Below are 14,534 nucleotides of genomic sequence, written 5' to 3' on the forward strand. Positions count from 1 at the left end.
CAGAACAAGTTGAACGACTAAACAATATTCTGGTTTAAAATTATTATAACACAGGGTTTTCGGAATAAGCCACCAGTTTGACAGATGTGTAAAAGAAGTTGTTAATTGAAGGAACTGATGTGGGATTTAATGTTTGCTCAATACCATTTTTGTACTTACACTTTCAGTCATTGAAAGACAAGCACGCAAGAACAAAGAGTTTTAGTTCAATGATATTGAAGGGAAAGTGTACAATTGAATTTCTAAATAATTAAGATGACAATGTTGAAACATTGACACAATTTCCCTCAGAGTTTGGCATCCCAGGATCTCTATACCTTCCGGTCAGGCTTGCACACTGGAGAGGTCACTCCAGTGTTGCTATCTATTGTCCTTCAAGACAGACAGACGCCATCAATCAATTGTCAATCTTTGTTTATATGGCATTTTTCATTGATTCTGTTGTATTTTTTTGTTCTATTGTGAACACCTGCAAGAAAATGAATCTCAGGGATGCGAGTGTGGCCAAGATCTCCCTATAACTCAAGTCCTCTTGTCCAGGCAGCATCCTCATAAAATCTTTTATGCACACTCTCCTTGATGATGTATTTCCTATAACAAAAGCTTTACAAAACACTCCAACTGTGGCCTCATCAATGACTTATTTTGTGGCAGTATAATGTCCCCACTCCTAAACTCGATGCCTTTACTGGTGAAGTCTTCTTCACCACTGTCTACTTGCATGGCTGCTTTTAGTGAAGTGAGCCCTGACCTGTCCGATCACTCTGTTCCACAACACTTGTCAATGCCCTATATGTGTCCTATTTTGGTCTGAATGTCCAAAATGCATCACCTCATACTTATCCAAGCTGAAATCCATTTGACATTCTTCAGTCCATTGCCATAAGTAATCAAGATCTCTCTGGAATTCATTGTAAACTGTTGCACTACCAACCAGATCCCCTAATTAAGTGTTACTGGCAAACTTAGTCAGAGGCAAAGGAAAGCAGAATATCAATCAAAAGGTGACAGATTGTGAGAGTGAAAACTCTGCAGTTCCTTATAACACGTGTAACGCCCTGGTTAAGATTTCTACTGCTATGCTATGAGGTATTTTATTTTAACAGTTTTCTGTAAAAGCAGTACATCCTGTTTTGGTTTCAGCTGCAGGAGTCATGTTGTCCAACTTAGGAATGTTGTGTCAGCCAATCAGGATGGTGGGATGGAGAGAAGGTTCTAGAGAGTGCTGGGCAGAGAGAGATTTCTGGCGGACAGTAGTCAGGTTTGTGGTCTCTTGGGGAGGAGGGAAACATGGAATGCACCTGGAGGATCCTATCCAAAGGGAAGAGTTTAATACAAGGAGTGCTTTGCGAGACAAAATAGTTCAAGAAGGGGAGTTCTACCTGTGATTGGTGATGGGAATTCAGCACCATGAGTAAAGCAGTGTACCCAACCACTACCGAAATTAGCTCCAATGTTTGTGTGCACATTTAGACTGGTTTAACTGTAGTAGGCCCTCTTATTTTTTTCTTTTCTTTTTCCTATTAACTCTTTGATGCAGCTGAAATTGGTAAGTATACTTCCGTCATAATTTTATGCTGGTGTACGACCTGTTATTTCTTGCCGACTGATAATTGTGTACGAGTAGTATTTACACAGCATTTGCTCAAATCGAGGTTCCTTTAATCAGAATCCCAAATCATACCGACCTTGGCTGTATATCATTTAGAAAGGTGCCCTGTTCTCTGCTGAGTCATGCGGCTGTAGAGCTCTGGTGAGAGGGCTACACATGAAACAATAGCGTTGGCATGTAGGTGGAGCAAATAATTAGGAACCATCGACCTATACTGCAAAAGGGATGGAGCATAGAATTAGGGAGCAAACAAGATGCTGGAGGAACTCAGCAGGTCAGGCAGCATCTGTGGTGGTGGGGGGGGGGGGGGGAATGAATGAAAGATCTCAACTCAAATCATTGACTGTCCATCTCCCTCCACAGATGATGACTTACCTGCTGAACTCCTCCAGCATCTCGTTCCTTGCTCGGCATCTATAGTCTCTTGTGTCTCCACAAAATTCAGGAAGTCTAGCTTCCACTGCACAGGGTATTAATGAGAGCAAACCTGGAGTACTGCTTACACATTGATATCTTTGTTTAAGGAGCAACAATGCCGTAAGATTAGTTCCACACTGATTCTCTGTTGTAAAGACTAACGAGAAGGGGAATAAATATATTTATTGGGAATACACTCGTGACAATCATCATCAGCAAAAAGAACTTTGCATATATATTCACGATCGTTATTTTAGAGAAGTTGGCTGAGCACCCCTTCTCTGGAAAGCGAATAGGCTCCTCAGTCTTATCACAATGATCTAAGAAAACGCCAAGATGAATGATAGCCAAGAAGAAAAAAAATAAAACTTGCGTTGACTACAAGTTACTTTGAAATATTTTCCCAGTAGAATTTTAATGAAACAGGGTCACAAAAGAGAAGAGAAAATTAAGAAGGAATATAAGGACGTCTGGCTGCTTAGAATTTATCTTTCACTCCAGTGAGTCACAGAATCAGAAGAGTTACAGAAACAGGCCCTTCAGCCCATCTAGTCTGTGACAAACCATTACAGTGGATGACAATTCATTTGATTCTTGCCTTTTTGATATATAATCCTTAATAAAAACAAAACACCAGTCAAGAAATTTGCTTGTGGTGGAAACTGGCAAACAGCAAGTTGGCTTAAAGACAGATGTTGGAAATAACTGATAAACAATTCTTTTACAGATCAGAGTATGGTACACAGAGGTGTCCGCCCGAGGTTAGTGTTGAGGTCACTGTTTTTGTTTCCAATAAATGTGAAGGTCAGACATCAGTTTGCAAGTAAAATTTCAAACAAATTGGAAGATCCAAAGCTTAAAATTGTGGAAAATATTTGAGGAGGATAGTTACAGACTGCATGAGGTCACAGACGGGCTGGCAGAAACAGCAGATGGATTTAAACACGAGTGTGATGACAGCTTGTGACAACAAGAACTAGAGGACACAACATTGACTAATGTCAGGCATGCTTTTAGCCAGTGGTCAAGATTAGAGGGACATGATGGTCTATGACTATAAATCTTTAAGAGGGGCTCGTAAAGCATCTGAGATACTGAGATTGTAAATAAAGGTGCAATTTTAAAAGCAAAGAGGCTATGTTGAAGCTGTTGAAATTCTGATTATGGAAATATTGGAGCATTGCATTTAATTCTAGACATCTCACTTTCGTGAGGTCCTAATCAGATGCAATCAAAATGAAAATCAAAATAAGCCTAGTAATTTCTAAGGTAGGGATGTGTTCGGCACAGATTTGTGGGCCGAAGGGCCTGTATTGTGCTGTGGGTTTTCTATGTTTCTATGAACTGTTCCAGTTAAGGAGTGGTCAGATAGGGGTACTGATCATGAAGAGCAGGAACAGGGTGAAAGGACACAGTCTTGTTCACAGGGAGGGGATGCTAAGAACGAGAAGCCGTCAGCGTAAGATCAGAACTGAGAGATGTAATGGGATATCTCTTTATTTTATTTACTTATTTAGAGATATAGCATGGAATAGGCCCTTTCCGTCCTTCAAGGTGCGGCCAGCAACCCCCGATTTAACCCTAGCCTAACCATTGGATAATTTACAATGACCAATTAACCTACAAACCAGTACATCCTGGACTGAGGGAGGAAACCGGAGCGCCCGGAGGAAGCCCACACATTTCATGGGGAGGACACACAAATTCCTTATAGAGGATGCCAGAATTAAACTTCGAACCCTGATGACCCTAGTTGTAATAGCATCATACTAACAATTCTGCAACCACGGCACCCAAAGCTTCTTCACACAAATGGTGGTGCTTTAGAATGAGCTGCCACAGATGTACACTTCCCCTTAAAAGATACCAGGGTGAGTGAGAAAAATTATGTGAAAAAAAATGAGTGCACGTACAATCTGGAACTTGCCTATAATGCTGGTGGACACATAGAAACATAGAAAATAGGTGCAGGAGTAGGCCATTCGGCCCTTCGAGCCTGCACCGCCATTCAGTATGATCATGGCTGATCATCCAACTCAGAACCCTGTACCTGCTTTCTCTCCATACCCCCTGATCCCTTTAGCCACAAGGGCCATATCTAACTTCCTCTTAAATACAGCCAATGAACCGGCCTCAACTGTTTCCTGTGGCAGAGAATTTCACAGATTCACCACTCTCTGTGTGAAGAAGTTTTTCCTCATCTCGGTCCTAAAAGGCTTCCCCTTTATCCTTAAACTGTGACCCCTCGTTCTGGACTTCCCCAACATTGGAAACAATCTTCTTGCATCTAGCCTGTCCAATCCCTTTAGAATTTTATACATTTCAATAAGATCCCCCCTCAATCTTCTAAATTCCAGTGAGTATAAGCCTAGTCGATCCAGTCTTTCTTCATATGAAAGTCCTGCCATCCCAGGAATCAATCTGGTGAGCCTTCTTTGTACTCCCTCTATGGCAAGAATGTCTTTCCTCAGATTAGGGGACCAAAATTGCACACAATATTCTAGGTGAGGTCTCACCAAGCCCTTGTACAACTGCAGTAGAACCTCCCTGCTCCTGCACTCAAATCCTTTTGCTATGATTGCCAACATACCATTTGCCTTTTTCACCGCCTGCTGTACCTGCATACCCACCTTCAATGACTGGTGTACAATGACACCCAGGTCTCGTTGCACCTCCCCTTTTCCTAATCGGCCACCGTTCAGATAATAATCTGTTTTCCTGCTCTTGCAACCAAAGTGGATAACCTCACATTTAGCCACATTAAATTGCATCTGCCATGAATTTGCCCACTCACCTAACCTATCCAAGTCACCCTGCATCCTCTTAGCATCCTCCTCACAGCTAACACCGCCGTCCAGCTTCATGTCATCCGCAAACTTGGAGATGCTGCATTTAATTCCCTCGTCTAAATCATTAATATATATTGTAAACAACTGGGGTCCCAGCACTGAGCCTTGCGGTACCCCACTAGTCACTAGACACATCCAATCAATGCTCTCCCTAAGGTGTGTGCATGTGCGTGCACACACATCTTTTTCTACTAGCACATTTAAACTGAACACAAAAGGTTGTCACCGTCTCCCTCGCTGGCATATCAAGTATATTTCACAATCATACGCAATCACATTTCCTTTTCCGGTTTCTGCTGCGGACAGTGTTGGCAACATGGAATTTGCGATGACTTTTCTGCCGATTTTAGAACTGGTTTATTTACAATGTTTTTATTGAAGAGATTATTCAGTGCGCACGAGGTGTTGTCATTGGGCAAAACTATTGCACCGCTCAAGATTTTTGCACACACTGATCATTACAAATTAGAGGGAACATTACACCCAATCAGTGACTTTTAAAAGGAATTGGTGATGCACTTTGAGGAACCATAATCTGCTGGGTGAAGAGAAAGAGCAAGTGAAGGGATTGTTCTATCAGATATTTGCATAAACTCAGTGATCAGAATAATTCTTTTTGAATCACTTGATTTTGTATTACAAGGAGGGTGAACTTGAAATTCGGCATTGACACTGGTGATGTCTGGATGCCAATGGGTTTCAAAAAATCATCTACAGAATGTGGCCTTCTTAAAGCAGTTGGCTCAACACTTATGTGAAAATTTCACAAAAATATTATTGAGGAGTCAGTAAAAGCTATTTTCCTGATCCACGTTATGGATAATGCCTTTCTTTCAATTGTTTCCAATAACTCCTCCAAGATTTTTTAGATTTTGATCCCGTTAATATTAGAGAATGATTACAGCATACAACCTGAAATTCATACTCTTCACGGACATCCACGAAACAAGAAGCCTGATAGAATGAATGATAGAACATTGAAGCCCGAAAACCCCCTTCCCCCTACCCTTCACAGAAGCAACAACAAAAGCATCAAGCCCCCTCTCCCCCGACTCGTGCCAGCCAAAGCACCAACACTCCCACCTCCGCCATGCAAGCAACAGCAAAAGCTTCCAAAGAGACCCTGATCCAGGGTCCATCAAAACTACAGTCCATTACCCAGCACTTTCTAATCTCAGACAGGCTCTCTCTGTCTGATGAGGGAGACTGAGAGATCGCTCCTGCAACAACACCAGTGGAGACCAGAAACTCACTGTTCCAATGTTGCAACCTTCCCTGTTGCTTCTTCAAGCCCAACACCCCACCCACCCCACCATCTCGAGGACTGGCAGGTTCTCACTCTCCGTCAAAAGAGACCTGAATTTACACCTGAATCCAGACACGTCAACATTTGCTTTTTATGTGCAAATCGTGTGACAGGCAGGTTATGGTTTCTCTTTTCCTGGCATAAACTGGAGTTATTGAGCAGCAGATGTATGAATACAAGTCAAATCTTGCTCCTCTGGTGCCGTTAAAGAAGCACATTGCTGACATTGGGACAGCAATTGGGAAGCTGTGAAACTGACTGCAAGTACTGCAAAGTTCATAGGTTGTGCTTTAGCCAATAGCATTTAGCTGTTGGGATATTAATTCCATCAGTGCCTTAGAGCTGACACAATTGGAAACTCTCCATTAGCAACATAATCAGTTGGCCACCCTAGCATCTTTCTTATAATACCATGGGCTCTTCTCTTGTTAAGCAGCCTCATGTGTGGCACCATGCTAAAGACCTTCTTAAAATCCAAGTAAACAACATCCACTGACTCTCCTTTGTCTATCCTGCCTGTTATTTCCTCAAAGAATTCCAACCGATTTATCAGGCAAGATTCCCCCTTAAGAAAACGATGCTGATTTTGACCCAGTTTATCATCCAAGTAAACCTCATCCTTAATAGTGGGCCCCAGCATCTTCCAAAACACTAAAGTCAGGCCAACTGGCCTATAATTTCCTTCCTTCTGCTTCCCTCCTCTTTTAAAGAGTGGAGTGACATTTGCGATTTTCTGTCCTCCAGAACCATTCCCAAATCTAGTGATCCTTTGAAGATCATTACTAATGCCTCTACAATCTCTTCAGATAGCTCTTTCAGAACCCTGGGGTGTAGTCCATCTGGTCTACTTTCCACTTCCCAAGCAGCTTCTCTTAGTAACACCAACTACAGTCACTTCTGCCCCCGATACTCTCACATTTCTGGCACACTGCTCGTGTCTTTCACAGTGAAGACTGACACAAAGTACTTATTAAGTTCATCCGCAATTTCTTTGTCCCCCCTTACTACCTCTCCAGTGTCATTTTCCAGTGGTTCAATGTCCACTCACACCTCTCTTTCACTCTTTGTATATCTGAAAATCATTTGGCATTCTATTTTATATTATTGGCTAGCTGACTAACGTATTTAACCTTTTCACTCCTTCTGGCTTTTTAGTTACATTCTGCAGGTTTTTAAAAGCTTCCCAATCCTCTAACTTCCCACTAATATTTGCTATGCTATATGCCCTCTCTTTTTCTTTGATGTTGTTTTTGACTTCCCTCGTCAGCCACAGTTGCTCAGCCTCCCTTTCAAATACTTCTTCGTCTTTGGGATGTACCTATCCTGCACCTTCCGGATTACTCCCAGAAACTCCAGCCATTGATGTTATGTTGTCATGTCTAATAGTGTCCCCTTCCAATCAACTTCAGCCAGCTCCTTTCTCATGCCTCTGCAGTTTTCCTTACTCCACTGTAATACTGACACATCTGACTGTATATTCTCCCTCTCAAATTGCAGAGTGAATTCTGATCACTGCCTCAAAACGACTTCTTTACCTTAGCTTCCCTAATCAAATCTGGTTCATTACACACCTCGTAACCCAGAATCACCTTTCCCTACTGTGCTCAAACATGAGCTGCTCTAAAAAGCCATCTAGGCATTCTACAGATTTTCCTTCTTAGGATCCAGGACCAACCTGGTTTTCCCAGTCAACCTACATGTTGAAATCCCCCATGACTATTGTAACATTGCCCTTCTGGCACGCGTTTTCTATCTCCTGTTATAATTTGTAGCCCACATCCTGGCTACTGTTCAGAAACCTGCATGCAACTCCCATCAGCATCTTTTTACCCTTGCAGTTTATTAACTCTGCCAACAATGATTCTACATCTTCTGATCCTACCCCACCTCTTTCTAAGGATCTGATTTCATTTCTTACCAGCCGAGCCTCCCCATCCCCTCTGCCTGCCTGCCTGTCCTTAACAACTGTGATCTTTCAGCCAAGACTTTGTGATGCCCGCAATGTCATACCAGCCAATCTCTAACTGTGCTACAAGATCTTCGGCCTTATTCCGTATACAGTGTGTAAGAATTATTATGTATACTATCTAGGGAGATTGCTAATAGGGCTACAGTACGAGGTGATTTTGCCTTCCCTGATATTGACTGTGACTACCACAGTGCTAAGTCTTAGATGGCCCTATAAAAGAGAACACAACACTGAACCTTCTATTCAAAAATGTGGCAGGGCAAGTGATAGATGTGTCAGTGGGGGATATACTTTGGGACTAGTGACTATAAATTATACTAATTTTAGAATAGTTATGAAAATGGATAAGAATGGTTAAAATTCCTTAACTGGGGTCAGTCCCAATTAAGTCCCAATTCCTGAACCAGCTGGTATGGGACCTAAGACTTCCTGCCCAATGACAACTGTGAAAGAAGAGAGCATAGCCTGGATGGTGGGGTCCTTGATGACAGATGCTGCTTTCCTGTGGCAGTTTGGCTTGTAGATGTGTTCAGTTGGGTGAGGGATCAGCCTGTGATGGGCTGACCATATCCACCACTTCTTGTAGGCTTTTCCATTCTTGGGCATCGGTGTTTCCATACCAGGCCACGGTGCAACCATTGGGCATACTCTCCGATGTGTATCCATAGAAGTTTGTTGAGGTGTTGTATAACATGCCAAATCTGTGCAAACTTCTGAGAAAGCAGAGGTGCTGTTGTGGCTTCATTTTCATTTCAATGATGCTGGCTCACAGCCAATACTAAACACACTGTTCAGAACTTAGAAGAAATACCAGGGGATCCAATATATAGGTGGAGCACAACATCTGTATTTGGAGTCCTAACCTAAGTATTTGCCTACTGATTCACAGATCTAATGCTTGCTTTAATTAGTACTCAGCGTTCATTGAGAATGGAATTAACTATGTGAGACAAATTGCTGCCCCTTAGGTGAACTTTACATCAAAAATGAATGCTGTGGGACCAGTTTCTGAATACCCATCGACTTGGCAACGCTTTTGCTTTCAAAGTTGAGAAGTTAGTTCAACTTAACTTTCAGTGAAATATGTCAGTCACAGAAGGGAAACAAATGTTGTGAATGAAGTTGTAGGTGAGAAGGCTCGTTTTCCACAAATGCTGTACAAAGTAAACTTTATTATCAGAGTACATACATGTCACCACACACAACACTGAGATTCTTTTTTTACTGAGGGCATACTTAGCAAATCTATAGAACAGTAACTGTAAACAGGATCAATGGACAACAAACTACAAATGCAGATATAAATAAGTAGCCATAAACAATGAGCATGAAATAACAAGATAAAAGAGTCCTTAAATGAGTATAGTTATCCCCTTTTTTATCAAGAGCCTGATGACTGAGGGGTAGTAACTGTTCTTGAATCTGATATGTGTGAATCCTGAGGCATTTGTACCTTCTACCTGATGGCAGCAGTGAGAAAAGAGCATGGCCTGGGTGGTAAGGATCTTTGATGATTGATGCTGCTTTCCTATCTTGTCTTGTCTTGTCCATACTGCACCAACGGCCGCCGCTGGGCTATAAACGTGCAGACCCTCATGCATGCAGTAGTAATTTAAATTGCGGTGTTTAAGGGCAGTGACCTGAAAGTTTTACTATCAGCAGCAGATTTACCGTGTGGCGGCAGGGAGTTCCAGACTGGATTGGTCCTAGGGTAGAGTGAGTAGCGGTAGCAGTCCTTGTTGGTCTGGATGGTCTTGTAGTTCAGGGATTGGTTTTGTCGGGTTGATGCTCTGTTATTCTGGTTACACAAAAAGTGACTAATGTTGGATGGAGTTAATGAATGAGTTTCCTCGTAAATTGTAGTAAGCCTGGCTATTGCGTGGCGTCTTTGGAAGTTATCCCAGTTGAGGTCAAGATATCTGTAACACTACCGGTCTTTCTATAATCACTGGTTACAAACCTGGCAGTTTCTTCCCCCAAGCTATCAGACTCCTCAATACCCGAAGCCTGGACTGAGACCTTGCCCTATTGTCCTGTTTATTATTTATTGTAATGCCTGCACTGTTTTTGTGCACTTTATGCAGTCCTGTGTAGGTCTGTAATCTAGTGTAGCTTTCTCTGTGTTGTTTTTTTTTTACGTAGTTCAGTCTAGTTTTTGTACTGTGTCATGTAACACCATGGTCCTGAAAAACGTTGTCTCATTTCTATTATGTACTGTACCAGCAGTTATGGTTGAAATGACAATAAAAGTGACTTGACTTGATTTGACTTGAGCTCTTCACTGGACTTTCTCCAAGTTATTGATGTGAATGGTTTGGTAGGGATCCCAAATGGCACTACAGTATTCAAGTCTTGGATGGACGTGAGTTTTATAAGCAATTTCTTTTGTGGTTTTTGAGCAATTCCAAAAGTTACGCAGTAGAAGGCCAAGGATATTGTTGGAACTTGAAATGGTTTGGTTGATGTGTTTTGCCCGGCTAAGGTTATCTGACAGTTCAATGCCCAAGTCGGGGTGATGTTTTACTTCCTGGAGTGCAGCATTTCCCATGAGGTACTGATGATGGTAAAACTTTTTCTTGTGGGTCATTTCTCATAATGTAGCACTTTGAGATGTTAAATTTCATCTGCCAGGAGACTCCCACTTGCACAGCAAGTTAATGTCTTGTTGAAGGGTATTGCAGTCATTTGGAGAATTAATGGATCTGTACAGAATCGGGTCATCTGCAAACAGTCTAACTTCAGATGTAACATAAGTTGTAAGGTCATTTATATAGGTTAAAAGAAGTAGTGGGCCCAAGACAGTGCCTGTGGTACTCCCGAAAACACTGGACAGCTGGATGAGGATTGCTTGTCGATTAATACCTTCTGGTGCCGTTTAGTTAGAAAGTTTTTGATCCAATCCTTGGTAGAGCCTCAGATGCCAAGATGGCCAAGTTTAGCTAATAGGCGTTGATGTGGTACAGTATCAAAAGCTTTACTAAAATCCATTATGCAAAGGTCAACTTGACTCTTTGCATCCAGAGTTTGGGCTAGATCATTAACGAGTCCAGCTAGCTGTATTTCACAAGACCATCCATTCTTAAATCCATGCTGTCTGTCGGAGTGAAGTGAGAATCTCTCCAGCTGAGCCATGATATTGCTGTGAATAATGTGTTCTAACTGCTTGCTTGCAATACAAGTAAGTGACACAGGATGGTAATTAGATGGTAAAGACCAGTCCCCTTTCTTGTAGATTGGTATGACATTGGCATTGAGCCAGTCTTTAGGCAAGGTTTCAGTAGACAAAGACTTCTGATAGATTTTTTGGAGTATTGGAACAGCACTAGCAGCACATTCTTCGAGAATACGGGCTGGCACATTATCAGGTCCTGTGGCTTTGTGGGCCTGGAGGTTCTTCAATAATTTTTCAACACCTGCAGTGGTAATGTTGATATTCGGCATATTTGGAACACTACTATGTACTGATCTTGTCTTGCGAAAACAGTGCAAAACTGTTGGTCGAGTACTTCCGCTTTCTCCTTTGCACCAGAGACAATCCTTCCCATAGATGATAATGGTGAGACACCGACCGATTACTTCCCGGTGTATGGCTTTCATGTAGTTCCAGAAAGGCTTGGTATTTTCACTCTGGAGACTTGTACCAATATCATGCACATAATCACGGTGAAGTTTTCTCATCTGCCTGTCAACCTTTCTCCGAAGAAGTTCAAACTCATCCCAAGTAGAAAAATTACCTGTCTTTCTGGCACGATTATACAGCTTACGTTTCTCCCTAATACTCCTCTTCAGCGAAGCACTAACCCACGGTAAGCTTGGTAAGCTATGAGAACATTGTATGTAGGTGTGCTCAATAGTTGGGAGGGCTTTAGTCATGATATACTGGGCTGAATCCACTACCAGAATTAATATTGAAATAAATGTTGAGACATAGAGCTTATATATATGTAGCCACTTCTACAGACTGATGTAAAGCAGTCCTTGAATTGGTTCTCCTTAGAAAGGGATTATTTTGCAAGTTGTTGCAATGGCAACGTCATGTCTTGCCGTATGTTTGACAAGAGATTATAGAAGCCAGTACACATGGAGTCAACACAGAGAATTCTCTCCATGTTACATTTCTATTGACTAAAGCAATAATTTCAGATTTAAATAACTAGTAGCTGATATTGGAGTGAAAACAAATCAATTTCATTCACCAGGAAAATAAATATTGGCAGGGGTTATTCTCTCTTTAATCTACAATGGTTTAGTCTGGCATTAAGGAAATAGCAACAATGCATCAAAAATACATTTATGTGTTTATGAACACACTTAAATAGGCTTTTACTCAGTTCCAGACCCCACACTTGAACAATAATATAGAATCATTGTTGCTAAAATGAAGGCGATATTTTAATTGAACAAGTTCTTCTGTCGGGAAAGATTAAACAGGGCTAGACACTTTTTCCTGAGAAAGACAGAGTTATGACGGGAAGGCCATTTAAAATTAATTGGGTTATGAGGCAATTGAGGCACAACTGTGATATGCCGTTAAACCTTAATGATATGGTAAAGTTGGGGGGGGAGTATATCAGTGTTATTCTAGCTACTGCTTTCAATGTTTTGCAGCATTCAATGAATAGTAACGTCTTACTGGGTACATGCATCAACAGGAGTCCAATACCGTGACTGCTGACTCCAGTCAAAGAAGGCAACGCTGCATAAAACATCACTTAAAGAACGGTGTTCCAGGAGTAGAGACAATAATGCTACAACTACAACGCTTGCAGCACCTTCTCTATCTCTGGCCCACTTTCCTTTAGTTGGTGCAGGGTAGTTTTGCAACTACATTTAAGCTGGAAAACACTAAAAAAAAAAGTGCGGGCTCCATATTCTGTGGATGTAGCTCTGGAGACAGGGGAGAAAGAAAACTGGTGAAATGCTCTGCATCTGTCCGAAACCGGGGAGTGTTGCAGACATGCACTTAAAAGCAACAGAAGAGATCGCCATGGTGGCTTATTACAGGAGTCAAATACAAAGGACCCCGATGCATTACCACAAGGTGTTCAATGTTCTCATATAATAGTACAGATCAGATAAAGTTCTTTCCACTGGTATATCATGTCAAAATCAGATTCAGATCAAATTAGAATTTGGCATATGTCACGAAATTTGTTAATTTAGTGGCAGCTGTACATGCAATACATGATAATAGAGAAAAAATAAATCATTTACAGAAAGCATATAAATGTATACTCAATCATTAAATTTAAAATAGCGCAAAAACAGTGAGGTGGTGTTCATGGGTTCAATGTCCATTTAGAAATCGGATGGCAGAGGGGAAAAGCTGTTCCGGAATTGCTGGGTGTGTATCTCCTTCCTGATGGTAACGATGAGAGAGGGCATCTCCTGGGTGATGAGAGGCCTTAAGAATGGACTCTGCCTTTCTGAGGCACTGCTCCTTGAAGATGTCTTGGATACTATGGAGGTTGGTACCCATGGTGGAGCTGACTAATTTTACAACTTTCTGTAGCTTCACATCATATCTATTGCAACATTAGCCCTGATGGTGTCATAATTTTTCACTCACTTCCCAATAACTCCAGTCAATCAGGACTTCAGCCTGTCTCTCATACACGGCACCACATGCTCACACAGTGAGCTCTGCAGCAAATCACACACCTGGACGTCCACATCTCACAGTCTGCACACACGCTGCCAGATTTTGAGCCCATGCAGGGTAATGTAAAGGGTGGAAACGTGCATAATTCACAACCACCAACGCTGAGTTAGGATTACACTTTAAGAGGCTGGTCTGACGTGATAATGAAATTATGTCAAGTTTTTTTTAACCGTGCTTTATGTTCTGGAGTTTGGTTGACAACAAACAGTTGTTACGGTTTCCCTTTCGTTTAAAATGCCTCTGCCATCTTATTTACAAAAACCTCGCCTGCACAGCACACACTGACTCACTTCAAGTCTTGCTTGCAGGTGAAGGTTGCATGCAGTGAGTGGTTGGCAGGGGAGAGCCTGATCAGTGACAGGGTGATGTAGTGCAGGTCAGCTGTCAATCTTGCACTGGAGTCCATAAGACCATGACATAGGAGGAGAATCAGGCCATTCAGCCCATCAAGTCTGTTCCACCATTCCATCATGGCAGATTATGGATCCCACTCAATACCTTCTCGCTGTATCCTTTGACGTCCTGACCATTCAGGAAGCGATCAACTTCCACTTTAAATATACCCACAGACTTGGCTTCCATTGCAGAGGATGGTGCTGGCCAGTACTGGAATCTTTTGTTCAGGGAATGGTCAGATCTAGGCTGAAGCCAGGTGAGATGCCGTTATGCCTACAGCTCACCTCCCATTAACCAGCAGATCATCAGCATGTGGCACACTT

The 14,534-nt window shown here is 42.0% G+C and overlaps 1 long non-coding RNA gene across 1 annotated transcript in view; it reads right to left on the minus strand.

Annotated features, from left to right (window-relative positions):
* LOC140730128 (uncharacterized) overlaps positions 1-14,534 on the minus strand; it is a 57,937-nt gene that overhangs the window by 40,696 nt on the left and 2,707 nt on the right. The gene's annotated exons all lie outside the window — the stretch shown is intronic.

The sequence above is a fragment of the Hemitrygon akajei genome, chromosome 1 (genome assembly GCF_048418815.1).
Source record: "Hemitrygon akajei chromosome 1, sHemAka1.3, whole genome shotgun sequence".
Lineage (NCBI taxonomy): Eukaryota > Metazoa > Chordata > Chondrichthyes > Myliobatiformes > Dasyatidae > Hemitrygon > Hemitrygon akajei.